Source organism: Dendrobates tinctorius, unplaced genomic scaffold (genome assembly GCF_039654945.1).
Source record: "Dendrobates tinctorius isolate UK_male_01 unplaced genomic scaffold, ASM3965494v1 ptg000039l, whole genome shotgun sequence".
In the NCBI taxonomy this organism is placed as follows: Eukaryota; Metazoa; Chordata; class Amphibia; order Anura; family Dendrobatidae; genus Dendrobates; species Dendrobates tinctorius.
In genome coordinates this window covers 40,888,175-40,904,117 of record NW_027361707.1, presented here as the reverse complement: position 1 = coordinate 40,904,117, position 15,943 = coordinate 40,888,175, and positions in this window count along the sequence as shown.

Here is a 15,943-nt window from a genome sequence, read left to right as displayed (position 1 = left end):
GCAATGCGTGGGTCCCTTTTTAGGATCTGCAAGGCATAATCTGACATGTGGGCCAATGTTCCCGGTGTCAATGATGCACTGCGAGTGCTGGTTGGATGAGCACTTTCTGGCAAATCCACATCCCTCCAGTCACGCACAAACCCTGTACCAGACCTTGCCACGCCAACATTTTCACTTGCCCCACGAGATGCATCCTCCTCCCCTAAGTAATCATCCCCATCATCCTCCTCCTCCTCCTCTTCTTCCTCCACCTCGTCCAGGAGAGGTCCCTGAGCAGACAATGGCTGAATGTCATCAAGGATTCCCTCCTCCTCTTCCTCCTCATCAACATTGGCTGCAGACGCCTGCTCCTTAAGGTGCGTCAAAGTTTGCATGAACAGACGCATAAGTGGGATGCTCATGCTTAGGATGGCGTCGTCTGCGCTTACCAGCCGTGTGCATTCCTCAAAACACTGAAGGACTTTACAGAGGTCTTTCAGCTTCGACCACTGCACACCTGTCAACTCCATGTCTGCTCTCAAAGTGCCTGGCCGTGTATCCTCCCACAAATGCATTATGGCCTGCCTCTGCTCGCACAGCCGCTCCACCATGTGCAGGGTGGAGTTCCACCTTGTTGCAATGTCGATAATGAGGCGGTGGTTGGGAAGGTGGAGCAATCGCTGCAGCTTCTGCATACGAACGGAGTGTACAGGCGACCGGCGGATGTGCGCGCACAGTCTTCGCACCTTCTGGAGCAGGGCTGTTAACTCCGGATAATTTTTGAGGAAGCACTGCACCACCAGGTTCAAGGTGTGAGCCAAGCAAGGTATATGGCTGAGTTTTGAAAGGGCTATGGCTGCCACAAAATTACGGCCGTTATCACTAACTACCTTGCCTGCCTCAAGATGTACACTGCCCAGCCATGACTCAGTTTGTCGCTTCAAGTACTCGGCCAGCACCTCGGCGGTGTGTCTGTTGCCCAAACACATCATCTGCAACACAGCCTGCTGACGCTTTCCACTAGCTGCTCGATAGGGGGACACATCGTGTGCAACAGTGGCAGCTGCAGATGGAGTGCTCGTACGACTGCGCTCTGTGGACGAGCTTTCGCTTCTGGAGGAGGAGGAGGGTCGAACGCCTACAGCCAACTGTTTCCTATACCGTGGGCTAGGCAGCACTGTCCCACCACCGCTGTCCCCTGTGGACCCTGCATCCACCACATTAACCCAGTGCGCAGTGATGGACACGTAACGGCCCTGGCCATGCCGACTGGACCATGCATCAGTTGTGAGGTGCACCTTTCCGCTCACTGACTGCTTGAGTGCATGGACAATGCGGTCTTTCACATGATGGTGGAGGGCTGGGATGGCTTTGCGAGAGAAGTGGCGACTGGGTAGGTCATAGCGTGGTACTGCATAGGCCATGAGTTCGCGGAAAGCTGTGCTTTCCACCAACCGAAAGGGCATCATCTCAAACGAGATTAGTTTGGCAATGTGGGCGTTCAAACCCAATGTACGCGGATGAGAGACTGAGTACTTTCTTGACCTACTCATAGTGTCTGGGAGGGTGAGCTGGACTTGAGAGCTGCATATGGTGGAAGTAGCGGTGGACAGGGCGAACTGAGAGAGGGTTGATGATGGTGATGGAGTTGGTGTTCTTTCTGATGGCCTAGAATCAGTCTTTCGTTGATATAACAGTGGGATTCCCTGACTGCTGTGGCCTTGCAACGACACATCAACATTTGCTGCTGTGCTAACCGGTGGGCTTACAGTGGGGGAAACAATGTAGCGTTGCTGACTACCTTCGTTGTGATCAGTTGCACATGTGGCACTTGAGGTTTGATGTTGTGTCCACGCTTGCAAGTGCATGCTGGTTAAATGTCTAAGCATGCAACTGGTATTCAAATTTTTCAGATTTTTCCCTCGGCTAAAGGTCTTTGCGCACTTCTTACAGATAACCTTGGCCTGATCATGAGGATTTTGGTCAAAAAAGTGCCACACTGCACTCTTCCTACTTTGGCAGACATTTTGCGGCCTAGCACGCTGTGATCTTTTGACCCTCTGGACAAGCTGTCCAGCAACTCTTTTGATGTTTGGAACCTGTCTTTGGAGTGCTCCGGGCCTGCCAGATAACAGCTGTTGCGATGTCGATGTCTGCTGTGGATGCTCCTCATCTGAGCTATTGGAAGCAGCACCCTCTTCCCCCAATGGATGCCAATCTGGGTCAACAACTGGGTCATCCATCACCTCCTCTTCTATGTCATGTGCACCTTCCTCTGTGTCACCGTGTATGGTGGTATAGTGTGCGGGAAGGGGCACCTGAGTCTCATCAGGGTCAGAATCTGGCTCTGTACACTGCGAGGACAATGTAGTGCTCTGAGTGAATGTACCAGCAGAATCATCCATCAGCGGCTGTGCATCAGTGCACTCCATGTCAGATTCATCTTGGCCTGGGTAATTCACCATTTCACTTGATAATCCAGGCATGGTATGTGAAAACAGCTCCATGGAGTAATCAGTAGTATGGCCTGCGTCATCCTTCAATCTTGGTTGGGGTGAAGGACACAAGGAAAGGTGTGGTTCATGAACATGAGCCTCCAATGACGACTCAGTGCTTTTACTTTTTACAACTGAAGAAGAGGAGGCGATAGAGCTGGAGGCTGAGTCAGCAATGTAAGACAAAACTTTTTCCTGATGCTCTGGCTTTAAAAGCGGTTTGCCAACTCCTAGAAAACTAAGCGTTCGAGGCCTTATGTAGCCAGATGATGACGCAGGCTCAACACCTCCTGCATTCGGTCCTATTTTGCTCTTGCCACTACCATCAGATCCACCACCAACACCATCATTACCAGCTGCCAACCCCCGCCCAATTCCACGGCCTCTTCCACCAGCCTTCCTCATTTTTGGTAGAAATGTAGACAAAATCCAACAAACTATATAGTAATGTAAAACAAGGTACAAGGTGTCTATAGGACAGGGGAGATTTTGAATTTCTGCAGACACTTGTGGACACTGGACACTTTTGGATTGTGTGAGGCCCACTGATATCTGAGCGCTATGTCACAGGCTCGATGGCACAGCTGTGACAAAAGTGACGAGAGGATAAGGGAGATTTTGAATTTCTGCAGACACTTGTGGACACTGGACACTTTTGGATTGTGTGAGGGCCACTGATATCTGAGCGCTATGTCACAGGCTCGATGGCACAGCTGTGACAAAAGTGACGAGAGGATAAGGGAGATTTTGAATTTCTGCAGACACTTGTGGACACTGGACACTTTTGGATTGTGTGAGGCCCACTGATATCTGAGCACTATGTCACAGGCTCGATGGCACAGCTGTGACAAAAGTGACGAGAGGATAAGGGAGATTTTGAATTTCTGCAGACACTTGTGGACACTGGACACTTTTGGATTGTGTGAGGGCCACTGATATCTGAGCGCTATGTCACAGGCTCGATGGCACAGCTGTGACAAAAGTGACGAGAGGATAAGGGAGATTTTGAATTTCTGCACACACTTGTGGACACTGGACACTTTTGGATTGTGTGAGACCCAATGAATATCTGAGCGCTATGTGACAGGCTCGATGGCACAGCTGTGACCAAAGTGACTAGAGGATAAGGGAGATTTTGAATTTCTGCACACACTTGTGGACACTGGACACTTTTGGATTGTGTGAGGCCCAATGAATATCTGAGCGCTATGTGACAGGCTCGATGGCACAGCTGTGACCAAAGTGACTAGAGGATAAGGGATTTTTTGAATTTCTGCACACACTTGTGGACACTGGACACTTTTGGATTGTGTGAGGCCCAATGAATATCTGAGCGCTATGTGACAGGCTCGATGGCACAGCTGTGACCAAAGTGACTAGAGGATAAGGGAGATTTTGAATTTCTGCAGACACTTGTGGACACTGGACACTTTTGGATTGTGTGAGGCCCACTGATATCTGAGCGCTATGTCACAGGCTCGATGGCACAGCTGTGACAAAAGTGACGAGAGGATAAGGGAGATTTTGAATTTCTGCACACACTTGTGGACACTGGACACTTTTGGATTGTGTGAGACCCAATGAATATCTGAGCGCTATGTGACAGGCTCGATGGCACAGCTGTGACCAAAGTGACTAGAGGATAAGGGAGATTTTGAATTTCTGCAGACACTTGTGGACACTGGACACTTTTGGATTGTGTGAGGGCCACTGATATCTGAGCGCTATGTCACAGGCTCGATGGCACAGCTGTGACAAAAGTGACGAGAGGATAAGGGAGATTTTGAATTTCTGCAGACACTTGTGGACACTGGACACTTTTGGATTGTGTGAGGCCCACTGATATCTGAGCGCTATGTCACAGGCTCGATGGCACAGCTGTGACAAAAGTGACTAGAGGATAAGGGAGATTGAATTGCTTTTAAAAAAGCAGTTTGCAGAGCAGTGGGTAAACAGCAATGCCAGCCTGTCAGGAAGCCTTAAAAGGCAGCCCAACAACCAACACCACTGATACACCACAATATAGCCTCCCCTTGCACTGCACACACAGTGACTGGTGTGTTGTGCAGGCCAAATCGCTAGCAGCAGAAGCAGTTTTTTTTTCTTCTCAGCAGGACAAAAAAAAAAAATTGGGATTGCTTTTAAAAAAGCAGTTTGCGGAGCAGTGGGTAAACAGCAATGCAGGAATGTCAGGAAGCCTTAGAAGGCAGCCCAACAACCAACACCACTGATACACCACTATATAGCCTCCCCTTGCACTGCACACACAGTGACTGGTGTGTTGTACAGGCCAAATCGCTAGCAGCAGAAGCAGTTTTTTTTTCTTCTCAGCAGGACAAAAAAAAAAATTGGGATTGCTTTTAAAAAAGCAGTTTGCGGAGCAGTGGGTAAACAGCAATGCAGGAATGTCAGGAAGCCTTAGAAGGCAGCCCAACAACCAACACCACTGATACACCACTATATAGCCTCCCCTTGCACTGCACACACAGTGACTGGTGTGTTGTGCAGGCCAAATCGCTAGCAGCAGAAGCAGTTTTTTTGTCTTCTTCCCTGCCTAACGCTCTCCCTACAGAATCAGCAGCAACCTCTCCCTATACTGAGATCGGCAGAAGTAAGATGGCGGTCGGCGTGCACGCCCTTTTATACCCCCTGTGACGCCCACCAAAGCAAGCCAATCACTTGCATGCCCTTCTGAAAGATGGTGGTGACCCCTGCCTATGTCATCACGTTGCCCACAGTGTCCGTGGATCCTGATTGGCTGAAAAAGAGCGCAAAACAAACTTTTGAAACGCGACTTTGGCGCGTAAGTCGCCGACCTCGTGGCCGACCTCATCCTAGGGTCGGGTTTCGTTTCATGAAACCCGACTTTGCCAAAAGTCGGCGACTTTTGAAATTTTTAGACCCGTTTCGCTCAACTCTAAAGATAACATAAACTTAAAAGGGGCTCATGCTAGACAAGCTTCTTCTGCTAACAGACGGCGATCCAAGGGGAGTTGGAGACAAAGTCTGGCTTTCTACCAGGAATATTAGGCTTAAAGTGCCGTCTGCCAAACTGGGTCCCAGGTTCATTGGTCCATATGAAATTACTGAGGTGATTAACCCAGTAGCCTTTTGTCTGAAACTCCCTCAATCTTTCAAACTGCCGAATGTATTCCATAAGTCCCTTCTCAAATTGTACCGCTCTCCAATTCATCCTGTCCAGTCCCCTCCTCCTCCAGTTTTGGTCGGGGGTGCCTTGGAATACGAAGTCCAGGGTATCCTTGACTCCCGCTTAGTGAGAGGATCCATGCAGTATCTGGTGCAGTGGAAGGGCTACGGTCCGGAGGAAAGGTCCTGGGTCCCTGCCAGTAATATTCATGCCAAGGGGTTGATCAGGAAGTTACATCTCCTTCATCCCAACAAACCGGGTTTTGAGGGTCTGGAGGCCCCTCTTAGAAGGGGGGGTACTGTCACGTCGCCGTCGGAATCGGGACCTGGTGTTCCGGCCTTGGCCACTGGGAGGCGCCGGACTGTCACGTCACCATCGGACTCAGGGGCTGCTGTTCCTGCCTCGGTCACTGGGAGGCGCCGAACTCCTTCTACTGGTGGTGCCGGCAATAGGAGGGCTATGTCCTCATGTGGGTCCGCTCCTTTGACGCATGCCTCTGTCATTGGGCATCGCCGTGGTTCTCCTGTGGTTGATGGTGGTGACGGAGAAGGGGCTCCTGCGCAGGCATCTGGTGGGCACCGGCTCCACTCCTCTGTCAGAGGTGAAGGGGTTGGTGCATCGCCATCAGGCCTGGTTCTGGGGGCGGTCCAGATGAGGTCATCAGACTGTGAGCCTGTGAGGGATAGCCTTATCCTTCAAATACTTTGGGGCCTGTCCTGCCGGCCGCCTGATACAGTTTTGGTTTCCCCAGTGTGCTAGTGTTGTATTTACTATTTTTGACTCTGACCTTAAGCCTGGATTTCTGACCCTTCTACAGCCTGCCGATTTTGTACCTCTGCTATTCTCCCGTTTTTTTGACTCTGACCTTAAGCCTGGACTTCTGACCCTTCTACAGCCTGCCGATTTTGTACCTCTGCTGTTCTCCCGGCTTTTTGGACTCTGACCTTGGCCTGGACCTTTGACCATTCTTCAGCCTGCTGATTTTGTACCCCTGCTGCCCACCTGGTTTAGACTTGGACTCCTGACTACGCTTTCGGTCCCGTTTATTAATCCCTTTCTGGTGACCGTCCTGCTCTGGTCCGCTGCTCTTATACAGACAGCTACCTCCTGGGCTCTGCTGTAATTCCAGATCCCTGTATAGGGGTAAAGGGTCTCGGGTTTGCTCAGGGTGCTGTCTTACTTGCAGCCCAGACTCGCACCAGACGGACGTCACAGACTACTACCGAGGTGGTAAGCATATCCCGAAATATATCGTTCACAAAGTCTTGGAAGATGGCCGGGGCATTACAGAGCCGGTGTTATGAATGGGTCACCGAGGGGAAAAAAAACAAAACAAGCTAAGCCACAGAAAACCAGAGAAGTTGGTAACTATGCAGATTGCAGATCCCAGATCTTACCACACAACTAGCAGTAGCCGTGGAGCATGCCTACGATGTTCCTAGACGCCTCGTCACGGCCGGAGGACTACATAAGCCTAAAGCAAGAAAAGGGAATACTAACTGCCCCAGAGCAGACCCCAAAGGAATAGTTAGCCCCCACACATGTATTGATGGTGAAACAAGATGAAGGCACAAACACAGGCAGGAAAATAGACTGAGCAAATGATGGGGCCCAAACTAACTAGACAGGAAAGGAAAGGCAAGTCACTATCTGCAACCTGCAAAAAACCCTACAAAAATAATGTCCAACACTTCTGATAGCAAAATTAACCCTGAAGTCACTAGACTTCTCCCACTATATCAGCACTCTGGAATATTCTGAGACAGAGCAAAAAGAGACCGAACTAGTAAGGGACAAAAAGCCAATTGGCAAAATACTGATAAATAAGAGTGGAAATTCAGCTCAGCCCCCAGCCAGGGCTGGAAGACCACACAAAAAACTGAACAGACCAACAAAATCAAGTGTGAACATTAGCAGAAAAACTTAGCTTTAGACGACTGGAACAGAGCGGAAAACCAAGAGCTGGCAAGCCAGAAGGAATCACCAGCAACTGAATAGGGCGTCGGCTGTCTTAAATCCTATCTGAGAATCCTGAGATCCAATCATCATCCTCATTCTCAGGTGGCAGATCTCCACCGATCAAACCAGCCGCACCACCTCCCGTCACCACCAGAGGGAGTCCAGAAGGGGAACACACAACTGGTGAGAATGAACTCACAACAGCCTGAAGGGCATCACCAGGTATTCATAGTGCCCGTCCCTGGTGTTAAAGGCCATCTTCCATTTGTCCCCCTTACGGATACGAATCAGGTTGTAAGCCCCCCGCAGATCAAGTTTGGTAAACACTCTCGCTCCGCCTAGCCTATCAAACAGCTCCGATATCAGTGGCAAGGGGTATTTATTCTTAACGGTGATAGCGCAATCGATGCAGGGATGCAGTTCTCCGTTCTTCTTCTGGACGAAGAACCTCGCCCCTGCTGGTGACACTGACTTCCTAATGAATCCCCAACCAGATTCTCCCTAATATACTGAGACATGGCCTCTGTCTCCGGGAGAGAAAGGGGATATTGTTGTGAACTCATTTTCTGGTTTACCTCTGGCTTCTAGTGAGGGTGGTGGAGCTGGCTGTGTTGACAGAGGAGTCGTGAGTTCTCCATCCGGGCTCCCTCTGGTGGTTACAGTAGGTAATGAAGCTGATCTAAATGGCAGAGACCTGCCACCTGAGGAGGACTGTGATTGGACATCAGGAGTCTCCGACTGGATTTAAGACAGCCGACTCCCTAATTCTGTGCGGGTGATTTTCCTGCCCTGAAGTTCTGGTTTCCAGCTCTGTTCTTGCCGTCTTAAGCTAAGTGTGCTCTGCTATTTTTTCACATGAGATTTGGTCTGGTTTACTCAGTTTTTGTGGTCAGCCAGCCCCTGCTGGGGCTGTACTGAATTTCCATTCTTATGTCTCTGTTTATGCCAGTTTGCTTTTTGTCCCTGATCAGATTGGTCTCTTTTTGCTCTGTCTTCAGAATAAACCAGAGTGCTGATATAGGGAATTGAAGTCTAGCGACTTCAGGGTTTTTGTTATCAAAAAGTGTTGGACATTTTTTGGCAGGGTTTTGTGCGTGATTGCAGACAGCGTCTTTCCTTTCCTGTCCTTTCTAGTTAGTTTGGGCCCCATCGTTTGCTCAGCCTATTTTTCTATCTGTGTTTGTGTTTTCATCTTTTCTCACCGACAATACATGTTTGGGTGCTGTCTATTGCTTTGGGGTCTGCTCTGGGGCAGTTTAGATTTCCCCTTTTCTTGCTTTAGGCTTATTTAGTTCTCCGGCTGTGACGAGGCGTCTAGGATCATCGTAGGTACGCTCCACGGCTACTGCTAGTTGTGTGGATAGGATCAGGCGTGGTCTGCAATCCGCTTAGTTACCAACCTCTCTGGTTTTCTGTGGCTTAGCTTGTTTTTGTTTTCCTCCTCGGTGACTCATTCATAACAGAATCACCAGCCATACCGCAGATTCTATGGTACTCAAAAGCAGGCAAAAAAAATTGTAAAAAAAAAAAAGTGTCAGAATTTTTTTTTTATATGTATTTTTTCCTCTTTTCCTCTGGGGCCGTAGGAGGATTTTTTCCTTAATGGAGAGTAAGCAATTGTCTGATTGTGTGGAGCAGCTCGCTGCTGAAGTGCGGGGAATTTCCGCTTATCTCGCTCAATCACATGCTGTTGAACCAAAAATCCCTACTCCTGATTTGTTTTCTGGGGATCGGTCTAAATTTTTGAATTTTAAGAATAATTGTAAATTATTTCTTGCCTTGAAGCCTAACTCATCGGGGAGCTCTGTGCAGCAGGTTAAAATTGTCATCTCTTTGCTGCGCGGCGATCCCCAGGATTGGGCGTTTTCTTTGACACCTGAATATCCTATTCTGACTAATGTGGATGCATTTCTTCAAGCCTTGGGGTTGTTGTATGATGAACCTAATGCTATTGATCAAGCTGAGAAAGCCCTATTGGCATTGAACCAGGGTCAGGATTCTACAGAGTTATACTGTCAAAAATTCCGAAAGTGGGCAGTCCTTACTACATGGAATGATGGTGCCTTGGCAGCTCTCTTTCGCAAGGGTTTATCAGAAACCGTAAAAGATATTATGATGGGATTTCCTGTTCCCTCTGGTCTTGACGATTCTATGTCATTAGCCATTCAAGTTGATCGGCGTTTACGTGAACGTAAAACTACACGAGAGGTGTTGCCACCTTTTCAACAAATGCCTGAACCTATGCAATGTGATATGGTTTTGTCTAGCGTGCAACGTCAGGAGTATAGAAGGCGTAATAAGCTGTGTTTTTTCTGTGGAGATGCCTCTCATTATTTCTGTCTGCCCTAAACGAGAGAAACGTTTTGCACACACATTTGCTGTGGGTGGCATACAACCTAAGTTTCTTTTGGCAATTGCTCTGATCTTCTCCTTATCCACATTTTCCGCCAAGGCTTTTGTGGATTCAGGAGCGGCTTTGAATCTGATGGATTTGGATTTTGCTAAACGTTGTGGTTTTCCCATGATACCTCTGCGGACGCCTATTCCTTTGAGGGGTATTGATGCTACTCCTTTGGTGGAGAATAAAGCTCAGTTTTGGACACAATTTGCATGATACTATTGTTCTGGGTTTTCCCTGGTTGCAAATCCATAGTCCAGTTTTGGATTGGAAATCTGTGTCTGTGGTGATTTGGGGCTGTCGGTGTGCTCTTGGTGACACTCGTGTTTTCTCCACCTCTCCCCAGTCTCATGATGTTACTGACTATTTGGCTGATTTTTATGATGTATTTAGTGAGAGTAAGTCTGCGTCCCTGCCTCCTCATAGGAGTTATGACTGTGCAATTGAGTTGAGGCCTGGGTGTAAATTTCCCAAGGGTCGGCTTTTCAACTCATCTGAACCTGAACACGAGGCTATGCAATCTTATATTAAGGAGTTGTTGGAGAAGGGTCATATTAGACCATCCTCTTCACCCTTAGGTGCTGGGTTTTTTTTCGTGGCTAAGAAAGATGGTTCATTAAGGCCTTGTATTGACTATCGTTCCCTTAACAAGATTATGGTTAAACATCAGTATCCATTACCCCTGATTTCTGATTTATTCTTCAGAGTTAAAGGTGCCTGCTGGTTTACTAAGCTTGACCTCAGGGGGGCGTATAATCTTATTCGCATCAAGCATGGGGATGAATGGAAGACGGCGTTTAATACTCCGGAGGGACATTTTGAGTACCTGGTGATGCCTTTTGGGCTCACTAATGCCCCTTCTGTCTTCCAGTCCTTCATGAATGATATTTTCCGGGACTTTGTGGATAAGTTTTTGATCATCTATTTGGTTGATATTCTGATCTTTTCCAGTGATTGGGATTCTCATGTGGAACATGTTCGGACTGTGTTCCGGATTTTGAGGGAGAATTCCCTGTATGTTAAGGGATCGAAATGCCTTTTTGGTGTACAGAGGATTTCATTTTTGGGATTTATTTTGTCTCCATCAACTATTGAAATGGACCCGGCCAAGGTACAGGCCATTTATGATTGGGTTCAGCCCACTTCTTTGAAGGCTCTCCAGAAGTTTTTGGGTTTTGCTAATTTCTATCGTAAATTTATAGCTAATTTTTCTGGTATTGCCAAACCACTGACTGATCTGACCAAGAAGGGCGCTGATGTGCTGAATTGGTCTCCAGAGGCTGTTTTGGCATTTCAGGAGCAGAAGAGGAGGTTCACTTCTACTCCGGTTTTACGGCAACCTGATGTCTCACTTCCATTTCAGGTCGAGGTAGATGCTTTGGAGACTGGTGCAGGAGCTGTTTTGTCCCAAAAAGATCCGGTGACTTGTAAAATGAATCCCTGTGCCTTCTTTTCCCAAAAGTTCTCCCCATCTGAACGCAACTATGATGTGGGGAATCGGGAATTGTTGGCCATGAAGTGGGCATTCAAGGAGTGGAGACATTGGTTGGAGGGAGCTAGACATCAAGTTGTGGTCCTCACTGACCACAAGAATTTGATTCACCTGGAGTTGGCCAAACGTTTGAATCCTAGACAGGCTAGGTGGGCCTTGTTTTTCACGCGTTTTGATTTTGTGGTCTCCTTTCTTCCGGGCACTAAGAATGTTAAGGCAGACGCCCTTTCTAGGAGTTTCTTTGCTGATTCTGCTATTGTGACCAAACCTACTACCATCCTAGGTGAGGCGGTAGTTCTTTCTGCCATCTCGCCCGATTTGAGACGTGCCCTGGAAGAATTTCAGGAGGACAAACCTGAGCATTGTCCTATGGGAAAATTGTATGTTCCTGAACAGTGGAGGAAGAGAGTGATGTCTGAAGTTCATTGCTCCGCGTTGGCTGGTCATCCAGGTATTTTTGGTACCAGAGATTTGGTGAGTCGGTCTTTTTGGTGGCCCGCCCTATCTGGTGATGTCAGGAATTTTGTGCAGTCTTGTGGGACTTATTCCCGGTCTAAACCCTGTTCTCATTCTAGTGGGTTGTTGATGCCCTTGCTGGTGCCCAAGAGGCCATGGACCCATATCTAAATGGATTTTATTTCTGATCTTCCTGTCTCTCAGAGAATGACTGTTATCTGGGTGATTTCTGATAGATTTTCTAAGATGGTCCATCTTGTACCACTTCCAAAGCTGCCATCTTCACCAGAGTTGGTGCACTTGTTTTTACAACAGGTGGTTCGGTTGCATGGGATTCCTGAGAACATTGTCTCGGACAGAGGAGTCCAGTTTGTCTCCAGATTTTGGAAAGCTTTTTGTTCCAAGCTGGGAATTCAGTTATCCTTCTCCTCTGTGTTTCACCCATAGACCAATGGGCAGACTGGGAGAACAAACCAGACTTTGGAGTCCTATTTGAGATGTTTTATATCTGCTGATCAGGATGATTGGGTCTCATTTTTGCCCTTGGCCGAATTCGCTCTAAATAATAGAGCTAGTTCTGCCACATTGATGTCGCCCTTTTTCTGTAACTTTGGGTTTCATCCTCGATTTTCTTCAGGGCAAGTGGAATCTTCAGCCTGCCCAGGTGTTGACACTGTGGTAGAGAGAATGCAGCAGATTTGGGACCAAGTGGTAGATAAGTTGTCCCTCTCTCAAGAAAAGGCCCAGCAGTTTTCCAACCGGCATAGGACCATTGGTCCCCGGTTTAAAGTGGGTGATATGGTTTGGTTGTCGTCAAAAAATATCACTATGAAGGTTGCGTCTCCAAAGTTCAAGCCAAGATTTATTGGACCTTATAAGATTTTGGAGATTCTTAACCCGGTTTCTTTTCGATTGGCTCTCAGTTACGTTTAAGATCCATAACGTGTTTCATAAATCTCTGTTGAAGAGGTTTGTTGAGCCAGTAGTTCCTATGGAGGCACCTCCTGACCCTGTATTGGTTAAAGGTAATGTGGAATATGAGGTATAGAAATACTGGATTCTCGTCTGGCTAGACGGAGACTCCAGTATTTGGTCAAGTGGAAGGGTTATGGCCAGGAGGACAATTCTTTGGTCTCTGCCTCTGACATTCATGCCGATAGATTGGTTCGTGCTTTTCACTGGGCCCATCCTGATCGGCCTGGTGGCGTGGATGAGGGTTCGGTGACCCATCCTCAAGGGGGGAGTACTGTTGTGAACTCATTTTCTGGTTTACCTCTGGCTTCTAGTGAGGGTGGTGGAGCTGGCTGTGTTGACAGAGGAGTCGTGAGTTCTCCATCCGGGCTCCTCTGGTGGTGACAGTAGGTAATGAAGTTGATCTAAATGGCAGAGACCTGCCACCTGAGGAGGAGGACTGTGATTAGACATCAGGAGTCTCCGACTGGATTTAAGACAGCCGACTCCCTAATTCTGTGCTGGTGATTTTACTGCCCTGAAGTTCTGGTTTCCAGTTCTGTTCCTGCCTTCTCAAGCTAAGTGTGCTCTGCTATTTTTTCACATGAGATTTGGTCTGGTTTACTCAGTTTTTGTGGTCAGCCAGCCCCTGCTGGGGCTGTGCTGAATTTCCATTCTTATGTCTCTGTTTATGCCAGTTTGCTTTTTGTCCCTGATCAGATTGGTCTCTTTTTGCTCTGTCTTCAGAATATACCAGAGTGCTGATATAGGGAATTGAAGTCTAGCGACTTCAGGGTTTTTGTTATCAGAAAGTGTTGGACATTTTTTGGCAGGGTTTTGTGCGTGATTGCAGACAGCGTCTTTCCTTTCCTGTCCTTTCTAGTTAGTTTGGGCCCCATCGTTTGCTCAGCCTATTTTTCTATCTGTGTTTGTGTTTTCATCTTTTCTCACCGGCAATACGTGTTTGGGGGCTGTCTATTGCTTTGGGCTCTGTTCTGGGGCAGTTTAGATATCCCCTTTTCTTGCTTTAGGCTTATTTAGTTCTCCGGCTGTGACGAGGCGTCTAGGATCCGCTCCACGGCTACTGCTAGTTGTGTGGATAGGATCAGGGGTCTGCAATCCGCTTAGTTACCAACCTCTCTGGTTTTCTGTGGCTTAGCTTGTTTTTGTTTTTCCTCCTCGGTGACTCATTCATAACAGAATATACTCGACCCCAAGGAGGCTCCGCACCCGGCAAGAGGTGAATAGGACAGTCGTAGGGGTGATGAGGCGGAAGGGTCTCTGCCGCCAGCTTGAAGACACACATCTGCATACTGTTGATAGTGTGTGGGGAGAGAGGAAAGATCTGCGGGGACTGCAGTGGAGGCAACCTGTACGCACTCCCTCAGACATCTACCCTCACATGTTTTACTCCATCCCAGAATTCTTCCTGAGGACTACTTTATATGAGGGGAGTGGTAGCGTAGCCAGGGGACCCCTAAAAGGACCTGATCGATACCATCGGGCATAACGAGAAGGGTTATCATCTCCTGATGGGATGGAGACACAGAGATTACAAAAGGGGCGGTCTGGTGTGTAATCTGTGCAGGTAGGGTTGCGCCGTTCACCACTCTGACAGTGACTGGTTTAGATAGCATAACCAGGAGCGAAGGCAGATGACATAAAATTGTCCACGCATACCTCCACCGCCAGAGTGGATGAACCTGTTAGGAATCTGGGTTCTATAATGCCTATGCGGGAATCCAGATCCACACATTTGTCTCCAGAGGCTAAGTCCTTTGTCCCAGCTTCTGAGCATGCTCACGGGACTAGCTCTCATTGGAGTTCAGGAGTCAGGTGCTCAGGTCCTGCTCCTGATTCCATTGGTTATGCTCAGGGCTCTGGAGATTTCCGGCAGGTCCCGCACGCTATAAAAAGTGCGCATGGCCGCTATGCCATGCACTAGTATTTTCGTACTGCTGCTGTATGTATGGTGATGGATGCTTGGACTGGTGACTGACTTATTATGAAACCCCTTCCCTCTGATATTACGTTTGTGTGAGTGATTGGGCAGCCGCCAGTAGCAGCGCTAGCGTCAGCACGCTCCAGCTGTACTTTTCCAGCAGCTAACGTCCTGCATCGTGCCAGCTAGTTTGCGGTGTCTCCTCTGTGGCTCCGTGCACACCGCGCTGTGGTTGCAGTCTGTCGGACTTTCGCAGTTGCGACGTTCCGCATCTTTTGTTACGGTAGGTCTAGACGGAGTAGTCCTGCGGTTTAAGGCTACTCCTGTGACCTTAGATACCGTATCTGTGTTGCTGTCAGTCTGTGACATAGAACAGACTCAGCGTTATTGTATATTCTGTGCGTGCAGCTCTGTGTGTGAACAGAGCTTGCCTCAGTGCATATTGGGTGCAGTTATACCCAGTGCACACTACCGCCGTAGTGCTCTGCCTCTGTTAGCAGCGGTCTTTCCATCTGCCGCACGGTGGACCCCGGGCGGCGAACACGCTTATTTATATTTTTTTAAGCGTGTTCAGCCGCCGTAACAGAACCAAACTCAAGCGTCCCCTCAAAGGACAGCTTGGGAGAAAACGCCGCTGAGTCCAGTAAGACTCCTCCAATGACCACTGGACGGGAGCATTTTCCAGATCGCTGTGGGCACCGGTTGGCAAGGTGACCAGGCTGCCTGCACACATAGCAGACCACGGGTGCTCGAGCGGACTGAGACCTGGTTCCCGAGCGAGAACCCTCCGTGGCCTCTTATCGGGAGACTCCTGAGGTTTAGAAAAACTAGGTGCCAACCTAAACCTCTGCCTACACTGGGCCCGCTCCAACCCTCGCTCAACGAAGCGAAGGTCAATACGTGTGGAGACGGTAATAAGCTCCTCCAGTGTAGTGGGAATCTCCCTGGTGGACAGGGCGTCCTTCATGTGGTCAGCTAGGCGTCTCCAGAACACTGGGATAAGGACCTTGTCTGGCCACTCCAGCTCAGAGACCAGGGTCTGGAATCGGATGGCATAATGGTTGACCAAGGACAAGCCCTGTGACAGTGCCAGCAGCTGGAGCGCGGTGTCATGGGTGGCTCG